Below are 10,327 nucleotides of genomic sequence, written 5' to 3'. Positions count from 1 at the left end.
TCTCTCTTGCTAATTTTAAAGCGAAGTTTAAAGAACTCACTAGTTTGCAGCGTGGAGTTACTCTCAGACTGTTTCTAGAGCTATGATGCGCGGCTTTGTGTTGTGGTTGTGTGGCGGTGCAATACACGAAATGGTTGACTCTACTGCTTCAGCACATCGTTGAGGATTGCCTTGAAAACTCGTTCTTTGCACGGCGCCTAACCACACGATGGCGAGCTCCCTCCTCAGGGGCGCGCGCCGTATTAGGCGCCGGGCGCTCGCACCGTGCGATATTTTATTTCTGTCTTCGTAGCCGCCCGGCGTGATTGTGCGCTGCTTCTCGTGAGCTGCCTCGCATATCACTTTTTTTTTACAAGTGTTTCTCGTTGATTCTACGCTGTCTCTTTCGAGTGGCGTCGTTTCTTCCGTCGTCCAGTCACAATATCTACAGAGTGCGGCTCTCTTCAGCGGCCTGCGCCATCCTAACGCTCTTCCAAGGACACCGTCGCCCTTGCGTGTCGCCGCTTTCTCGAGGCGGCCGTCCCACTCGTCCCAGCGGCGCCCATTCTATCGGCCTGGCTCGGCGGTTCCGTGCGCCTAGGCTCGTCTTTCTCTTTGGCCCGGGAGCAGCGGCTGTCGAGGTCTGCGGCACCGGTGGCGGTCCCTGCTGAAGCCCAGCTCCGGCGTCCTCCCCAGAAGCGGCCGACTGCGATTGATGTGAGTGCAAAGAATTGATTTTTTCTACTTTGTGGTTCGATGAATGAAGCGCCGCAAGTGCATTTACACTTGGTCTCACAACTTGTTCCCGGCGATTTGCACGCTAGGAGTACGACGCGACGTTTACCACGACCGTCTTGCCTTCTCGTGCTCGAACCAGCCTGCTCTGGAATCAGTCAACTGTCACACTGAAGTAACGAAATTCCGTGCACTGAATGCCATTTGGCCTGTTTCGGTGGTTATTGATAGAAAACAATACTATTTATAAATGACTGAGATTGCATTTGCTGATGAGTATACGTAGCGCAAAGCACAGTAAGATCAAATCGCTTGGCATTTTAAAGACACGTTTAAACATTTTAGGGCCTTCGTACTGGGCCATAGAATCGGAAATTGTAGTCTGGAGCGGAATTTGAGTAACACGCACTCATCGCATGTCAACATAAAGGGAAACGTCAACCGGGGAAAAGAAAAATGAACACAATAGCAGACGTGGTCGTGCGACATGACCGAATGTGCAGGGATTGACAGGGGAAACAAAGCTCTAGGCATCATCCTGATGTCACATGTCAAACGAGTGCAAATAGTCCGTGCGAGCTGCATGTCCAATTAGGAACTGACATGTATGCGAGCCACACTACGGTGCTACTAAGATTAAGAATGAAGGCTTTTATTACAGCGTGTAATACATGCAGGCTTTTCGTACAATAAGCAGCTCCGAATAGAAATAAAGAAAGAACCTTTGAATTCCATCAGTCAACGGTCAATAGTAATGGTGACATCAGATCACATACTGTACCCACGACCCAGGAGGTATTTGCTGTGACCATGTAAACACCATTCTTTGTAAATGTTACGAAACATTCCATTATGTTTGCTGTAATAGACGTAACTGGACAAAAGTATTATTGAATTCGTATGCTTTTATTGCATTTCAGTTGTATATGAAACATCTTATGCTCTTACTGAGCACATTTTATGTTCAAAGCTGCAGTGGCAGATTGCTTGTATATTTTTGTACCATCACTAGGGAATCCATAGCCAGTGGGGAGCCCGCCCCAGCGGCATTTATTTTAACAATTTAGTGAATTTATATTCGTCACACAAAATTGGTCTTGTCATTATTGACACAACGATCTTGGGATTACAGTAGCAAGTCTTGACTTACAATACTTGCGATAACTGTCTAAGAATAATTTTTTTTTTCATTATTCATGAATAAAGTTTGTTTGCTACAACTAAACTTGCTTGCAATAATCTCTTGGTGTAAGCTAACTTCTAGCCATATGGCTTGTTCCCTGATATGCTCTTCATCGCGTGGGGTCATCGATCTTCTCTTCTAGCCGTCTTCACACTGCGACACTTAAAACTTACAGAAAAAGAAAGATTTGTTAGCGTCATACAGAAAGGTAAACACGTTTTACAATTTCATTCATTTGTTATATTTATTTATCTGATTTTTTGTCATAATTTTGGATATGAGGATTCTTCGCCGGTCTGTTTATTCCCATTCCTTTTTCTCTTAAAAAAACACATTTTTTTAACGTGACTACTACGCCTCTCGAGTTGTGTAGTTAGTGCCTGTCTGGCTTCTAGTTGCAGACAACATTACGTTAAAATATTTATAGCTGCTTGATTACTTTTTCATTCTTCTTTTGCCATTTTCTCTTCTCTCTGATTTCCTGCTGCTTTTTCCATTTATCGATCTCGCCTCCTCTGGCTTTTTTTTTTGCTCTTTTCTTTATTATTATTTTTCGCCGCTCTATCTTCTTTTCCTCCTTTTTGTAGTGCAAATTCTACGGGTTACCTCAGCTGAAGATACTATTTCTATGTTATGCTCAGATTTTCTCTTTTTTGGTTAATCACAAACCACGGAACATGCTTCGAGCCTTGAAGGAGATAAGACTTCGAGCCTAATGACATGCGACTATGCGAGCTCGACCGCTACATCACCACTCATAACTGAATAATATCAAATTAAACAATTCAAGAACTACGTTCTACAAAGTAAGAAATCGCCACCGGCTTCTCATAGTAAGACAGCTGAGCCCAAACATTTGCGCAGCCTATGCTTTCCGGCTTTCAAATTGGGGCTAAAGCGTTTAATAAAAGCTGAGGTCAGACGAAAGGCGAAGCGGCCGTGCCGGCGAGGCCACCGTAGCAACGCAGTGCGAGAGACTGTCGGTGGCAGTTCGGATAGACAACCCTCCAAACCGTATATACAAATTGCGAAGAGGCGAGCTGGCTGGAATGTCAGGATCACAAGGAGATGGATCGAGAGGGAAGCGGTCAGGGCGCCCCGCTGTCGCCACCATCTGTCCCTTAAAGTGGGACGAATTCGATCCGATTGTGTGCATGCTTATTTTTATTAGTGTAGTGCTACTAGGGTAAAGTAGCGGCTGATTCAGCCGCCATGCTGATGCTGAACTTCTGCGTGTTAACAGAAGAGGTAGAAAATTTGTTCTTTCGCCTCGTGTAGCTCTGCCAGGCTCGAAATTCTCTTTTCTTGCTGCTGCTTGCACAAAACAGCCCAGCGGGACGTGAGAAGTCGCGGCGCAAGTTTTTCGCAAATGCCTACACAAGCAATAACAATGTCTATACACGTGGCGGGTCCAGCTAGAGCATAGTCCTCCTGGGTATAATAGCGACATTTTTCTCTCTTCTGTCACGGAGTTTACTAGAAACATAATTTTTATGCGATTGTGCATTCACATATTGTGGCCTACATAAACGAGTTTTCTAGCCACTTCCCGTTCTTCCCGTTTTTAATTTGTGCATAATCTCTGAAGTCTTTCCTAATGACATGGAAATAGCAAAAGTAAGAGCTATACATAAGAAAGGTGATCATAACAATCTTAATAACTATCGCACAGTTTCTATTCTTCCCGTGTTTTCTAAAGGGTTAGAAAAACTTATTCTAATACGCTTTGAAAAGTTATTTGAAAAAATGAAAGTATAACTGATTCCCAGAACGGTTTTCGCAAATTTCGATCTACACAACTTGCCTTGATTGACCAGAAAGAATACATTTTAACCAATATAGATAGTAAAAGGTATGTAGTAGGCATATTTCTAGATTTTACCAAGGCATTTGACTATCTCAACCGAAATCTCCTTCTCGAAAAATTAAAAAGTTACGGTGTTCGTGGGCTACCATTAGAGCTAACTAAATCACACCTCTCAAATCGCGTGCAATATGTTGAGATAAATGGTTATTCTTCAGGCGTGACTTGTACTAAATCAGGAGTCCCGCAAAGAAGTATCTTGGGGCCATTTTTATTTAATATATACTTAAATGACATTGTGAACGTGGATATGCAGACTAAGCTCGTAATCTATGCCGATGACACTAGCATTTTTTGTACTTCCGATAAATGTACAGAACTGTTTAGTACTGCGAACTCCGTGTTAGCTAAAGTAAGTGATTGGGCAAAACACAATGGACTAACAATTAATAACTCGAAATCAAAAGCGATCGTTTTCCGCGCGAAATCAAGACTAGTTCCGTCTGAGTTAAGACTTAAGTTATATGGTTCGGAGATAGATGTTGTCGAATTTAAAACGCTGGTGGTTATTTTTACAGAAACGATGTCCTGGAACAGGCACACAGAATATATGGCCTCAAAAATCGCGAGTGTAGTTGGGCTTCTCCACAGAAACAAATATTTACTGCAAAATCGTGTGGGGAACGACCACAATGACCGGTATCCAGAAACTTAGCAGACTACAGAGTAAGGCAGTTAGAATCATTACACACTGTGCACATGATTCTAATGTACAGCCATTATTCCACAAGCTGGGCCTATTACACATTAAAGAGATGTATAAGTACAACCTATGTCTCGTATTAATTCGAGAAAGGAGGCAAAATAACAATATCCTAACAAAATTAGCACAACTAGATGTTAAAAGTTCGTCGGGTCACTGCACAAGAAAACCCGAATACTGGAAAGTTGGCTCCTGCAGAGCAAATTACGCTGCACAAACCCTAAAACACCGCATTCCTTCGGTCTCAAACTCCTATTTGTCTGAAGATGTAGACATTTTAGCGCTAAATTCTACGCAGCTTAAGAATATTTTTCTTCAATAAAACGCAAACTGTATGTAACCGCTGTTAATATTGTATAATTCATAAAGATGTGCTGTTGTCAGTCGTGAAATCTGATGTATTCCTTTTCCGGTAACCATGTTCAAATGCAAGTGCACTGCTATATTGAATGGTGAGTCATCATTTTTATGATGGCGCAAATTTACATTTCTCATATTTGTTTAGTATCATGTTTTGTTGCCATGTATTGTTACCATCTCTTAACGTTACACCTTAAGCGGGTGGAGTGGGTTAGAGAACAAACGCGCGTTAATGATATACTAGTTGAAATCAAGTGCAAGAAGTGGGCTTGGGCAGGGCATGTAATGCGAAGGCAAGATAACAGCTGGTCCTTAAGGGTAACGGAGTGGATTCCAAGAGAAGACAAACGTAGCAGGGGGCGGCAGAAAATTAGGTGGGTGGATGAGATTAAGAAATTTGCGGGAATATGGTGGCCGCGGCTGGCGCAGGACAGGGTTAATTCTAGAGGCTTGGGAGAGGCCTTTGCCCTGCAGTGGGCGTAGCCAGGCTGATGATGATGATGATGATTGTTACCATAGGCATTTCTTTATTTCACCGTGTCAAAACGACTGTTCTTCTGATATGCTTTTTCTTGTTAAGTGTTTTGCTGTCAAGTGCCACCTGTCGTTTTCATGTAGGGGGGCGGGGACCGGTCAAGCTGCGGTAGCAGCTTTAAGCCCCGCCTCCCTGCATCTTTTTTGATGGAAAATAAAGTTTATCTTTATCCTGTACCCAGTGGTGGTCAGGGAACGGTGCAGTAATCTTCGTAAGTGCTTTTCCCGTGTTTCCTGTAGTACGTCATAAGACCTGCATTGTTCAAAATTACCAACAGGTATAGGTATTTTGCGAAGCAGTTTTCTGCATGCAAATACCTTCACACATGATCAAATATTTAGGGGAATCCCCCAAGGTGGAGTAGATTTGTAATAAGGGAGTAATTACTCATTGACGTCCACCCGAGCGCAGCCATACGGCCACAAAGGAAAGCTATACAGCTTTCACAGAAACTTCGTAGTTAAAGAAAAATTCGTCCTGGTCCGGGGTTCGAACCCGGAACCACCGCCACACCGGAGCAGTCGCTCTACCAATTGAGCTAACCGGGACGGCAAGCTTATGGTAGGGCGAGAGCGAATTGATCTTGGGGGATTCCCCTAAATATTTGGTCAACACTGTTCCCACTTCGAGTTATAGATCAATTCGCTCTCGCCCTACCATAAGCTTGCCGTCCCGGTTAGCTCAATTGGTAGAGCGACTGCTCCGGTGTGGCGGTGGTTCCGGGTTCGAACCCCGGACCAGGACGAATTTTTCTTTAACTACGAAGTTTCTGTGAAAGCTGTATAGCTTTCCTTTGTGGCCGTATGGCTGCGCTCGGGTGGACGTCAATGAGTAATTACTCCCTTATTACAAATCTACTCCACCTTGGGGGATTCCCCTAAATATTTGGTCAACACTGTTCCCACTTCGAGTTATAGATCAATTCGCTCTCGCCCTACCATAAGCTTGCCGTCCCGGTTAGCTCAATTGGTAGAGCGACTGCTCCGGTGTGGCGGTGGTTCCGGGTTCGAACCCCGGACCAGGACGAATTTTTCTTTAACTACGAAGTTTCTGTGAAAGCTGTATAGCTTTCCTTTGTGGCCGTATGGCTGCGCTCGGGTGGACGTCAATGAGTAATTACTCCCTTATTACAAATCTACTCCACCTTGGGGGATTCCCCTAAATATTTGGTCAACACTGTTCCCACTTCGAGTTATAGATCAATTCGCTCTCGCCCTACCATAAGCTTGCCGTCCCGGTTAGCTCAATTGGTAGAGCGACTGCTCCGGTGTGGCGGTGGTTCCGGGTTCGAACCCCGGACCAGGACGAATTTTTCTTTAACTACGAAGTTTCTGTGAAAGCTGTATAGCTTTCCTTTGTGGCCGTATGGCTGCGCTCGGGTGGACGTCAATGAGTAATTACTCCCTTATTACCTTCACACATGTTATGGACGTATCAGCCTCTGGTCAATTAAGTGCTTGGGAAAATCCAAACTCTCTCAAGAAGGCTGTGGTAAATTATTCATATCTTGCATTTCCTCTGCCGAAAAGGCGCTCCACTGAAGTTTCCTTCGGGATTGTTCATTTACATGCAGCTGACAGCTTACGCAAATTTCTAGTTATCTGGCGCCCGTGTAAAGTACACCCTCATCCAAAAGCGTATCAACACGTGCTGAGATCTTGTTCTCTGTCCCTTCATTCCTTCCTAACTTGACTGCTTTTCTCTTTGCTGTCTTCTCTCTTTACTGTCGGTGAAACATATCCTCCTAGCCTATTGTCTCCAGGCCTTCCGGGGTGACAGGGAATTTCGTTGCCGATTGCGCTTGGTTCTGTCTGCTTCTGTAGTGCCTCGCAATACACTGACCCTTCCTTTCTCCTTTCATTGACCTTCTAGGGGCCAGTGACTCCTCTTCTGACAATAATTAAGCTTCATATTGCCATACTGTTGGCCATCTACTGACGCCGCCACGCGGTGCTTGGCACCTGCCTGTCTTCCTCGCGTTTTCCTGCTCGAGCGTTGGTTAGCTGAGTATGCCTGCCGTGTTTTACTGGTGTGCCCTTTCTCTAATGCTATACCGGCTCTTGGTGACAATATCTTCAGCCTCCGGCATCTACCACTAGAGTTTCTTGTCGACGTTCTTGATGCCGTGTCACTTAATTATTTCTCTTTCTCGAGTTTTCTAGGGACGTCTGGAAGAACTACCTTCTTGGTGAGTCACACCTATGGTTAGCTGTCAGCCAAATCCTCTCGCCATGTCCCGACAGATAATAGGTGGAATCAAAATGGGCTGTATATGACGAATTATGAAGCTAACAGTCGCCTTTTGGGGACTTAGGAATAAGTCTATGGTCATGTTGAGCTGGTTAATTAATCTGGTTTCATATCAACTATCTTAAGGAGTTGCTGTTCCATAAGCCGTAATGCAATGCTATTGATCAAATGTTTAGCGGAATTCCCCAAGGTGGAGTAGATTTGTAATAAGGGAGTAATTACTCATTGACATCCACCCAAGCGCAGCCATACGGCTACAAAGGAATGCTATACAGCTTTCTCAGAAACTTCGCAGTTAAAGAGAAATTCGTCCTGGTCCGGGGTTCGAACCCGGGACCACCGCTTCACCGGAGCAGTCGCTCTACCAACTGAGCTAACCGGGACGGCAAGCTTATGGAGAGCGAATTGATCAATAACTCGAAGTGGGAACAGTGTTGACCAAATGTTTACGGGAATCCCCCAAGGTGGAGTAGATTTGTAATAAGGGAGTAATAGCTCATTGGCGTCCACCCGAGCGCAGCCATACGGCTACAAAGGAAAGCTGTACAGCTTTCTCAGAAACTTCGTGGTTAAAGAAAAATTCGTCCTGGTCCGGGGTTCGAACCCGCGACCACCGCTTCACCGGAGCTCTACTAGTTGAGCTAACCTGGGCGGCAAGCTTATGGTAGGGTGTAGTTTGAATACGTTGAGCGGAGAAGGGCGAAACGCGACAACGACTGTACGTAGCGCAACTATCAACTATAGTTTTATATGGCAAGACAGAGCATAATAAAGGAAATGTATGCCATCACTAAGCATGCGTGTCATTTCTTTCCAATATCAACTGTTTGATCATTACCTTTTGGTCAGTACGCACGAACCTTATCCGCCAAGAAGCCGGTCTTAAGACCACTTTGGACAAGGCCTCTCAGTGGTGCACCGAGACTTCCCTGGCGTTGCCGGTTGAAAGGACAAACTTTATGTCTCTCACAAACTGATGGGCTAGACGCCGCCTTTTGCTCACACCTGCAGAGCTGTCCTTGAATGGCGAACTCCTTACTATCTCCTCATCGATGTGGGTGCCAGGTGTCGACCTGGACAGCTCTGGTTCTGCAGCACCCTGAGTGCGATCTTCTCGACAGAAGGCCGCCAGTACGCTGCACCTGTCCCGTCGAATTGACCAGAAAACAGGTGGTGCATGCTTTAATATGGCTCGAACGTTAGTCCGCTCTGTGTTGCAGCCTCGGCTCGTTTGTAACGCCCAGTTCCAAAGCCTTACCCTAAAAGATTGGGACTGACTGGAAACAGTCAACAGAGGGGTCACGCGAGTTATCACTAGCCTTCCTCGCTTGACCCCTATTCACACACTACTAGCGGAAGCTCAGCTGAATGCGATTGATGAGCTCGTGAAGCAGCGCCGTAATTCACGCAGCCTGAAATCATCAGCAATCCTTGCGGCATCTGCCCTTGCAAATTATTTTGACCCTAATTATCCGCTTGTTTACACAGCGCCTTTTGAACCTCCTCCTTGGCACCATCCACAGGTCACCGACAACAGACCCCTGCGTGTCAAGCGCACCGCTCATCGTTCAGTGAGAGAAACAGAGCCTCTTCTCCCACTAGACCTCATACGGGCACTTCAATCTTACGCGGACGCAAGCTTAAAAGATCACATGCAGCACACCGCTCTCCTCTGTTCAGCTCTACCTAATGTGCGCCAGACATATTCCTGCATCACAGGGGCGCCGCTTCCCTCTGTGACAGCAGAGCTCGTTGCCATTCGAGAGGGCTTGTTTGCTTTTAAGGCCCTCCTCTCTACTCCACCGAACTGTCTTCTCGTATATACCGACTCACCACAAGCAGTAGTCCAGAGCGGCGAAAACTCGTCTGGCGAGGAAATGATATCATTCTAGAAAATCTAACAATCGTCAAGAAAGGTAGAACGATAAGGTAAAACCAAATTACGCTTCGGGACCCCTCCGGATCCGTTGTTCACATATGCAAAGGAAAGACGGATCGGCCGTGTTTATACGAGTGAAGGTCGCTGTAATGAGTCTTAAAGGCTCGCAGGGCGTGACCACGGCGAGGTGCCGACAAATAGGAGCGGGGCTTTGAAACTGTCGTGAGAGGGTGTTGGGAATGAGAGCGTTCCGCGATTCGGCTGCTGGACTTGCCGGCTACCTCTTGCTGCGTCACTATTCTCGGTCTGAGTTGTGTGGTGTGGTTTTGAAATAACAAATTTAGGCTTTTAATAAAAATTGGCACTATTCCCCTTTTTTATGTGAGCAAAACTCGACCACCACGATTTTGTCACGGGCCTTAACTCGCAAACTAGTCTGCTCGAAAACAGCTACTAAAAGCAAGTCAGTCCTCCGAAACTATACCTCTAGGGAAGTTTATGTTACTGCAGGCACTATAACATAAAACTTCGCGCGCTACACGAAACTTGGGCGAAAGAATATACCAGCTCTGACTATCTCTACACTGCGCTGGTAGTGAGCGCTCGACGTGTGGTCATCCTTCGGCATCGTCTCGTGTGCCGCGTTGAAAGTCGACGCGTTCGAGCATTTATTTTTCCCGCGAAAGAATCCGTACGCTTGACGTAAGCTTTGCTTTTTTAATATGACAAGGCTTTGTAGTAGTTAACTTACTCTAGAGATAACACTGGGTGCGTAACACGAGCGCCATGTTTTCAACGTGTGGGCTTCACTGTTCGCTACGCTGCCACTCTACATTCAG

General features: G+C 45.6%; 1 protein-coding gene across 1 annotated transcript in view; it reads left to right on the top strand.

Moving 5' to 3' along the window:
* The first annotated feature begins 566 nt into the window (after positions 1-566).
* Positions 567-10,327, top strand: part of LOC149333438 (sulfotransferase ssu-1-like) — a 29,794-nt gene continuing 20,033 nt past the window's right edge. The window contains exon 1 of the mRNA XM_089558677.1: positions 567-696. The gene's annotated coding sequence lies outside the window, so the exon portion shown is untranslated. The remainder of the gene's footprint in view (positions 697-10,327) is intronic.

This window comes from Amblyomma mixtum, chromosome 8 (assembly GCF_055824585.1).
Source record: "Amblyomma mixtum isolate Tamu chromosome 8, ASM5582458v1, whole genome shotgun sequence".
Classification (NCBI taxonomy): domain Eukaryota; kingdom Metazoa; phylum Arthropoda; class Arachnida; order Ixodida; family Ixodidae; genus Amblyomma; species Amblyomma mixtum.
The sequence above is the reverse complement of the archived record's forward strand: the minus strand, read 5'-3'. Positions and strand labels throughout refer to the sequence as shown.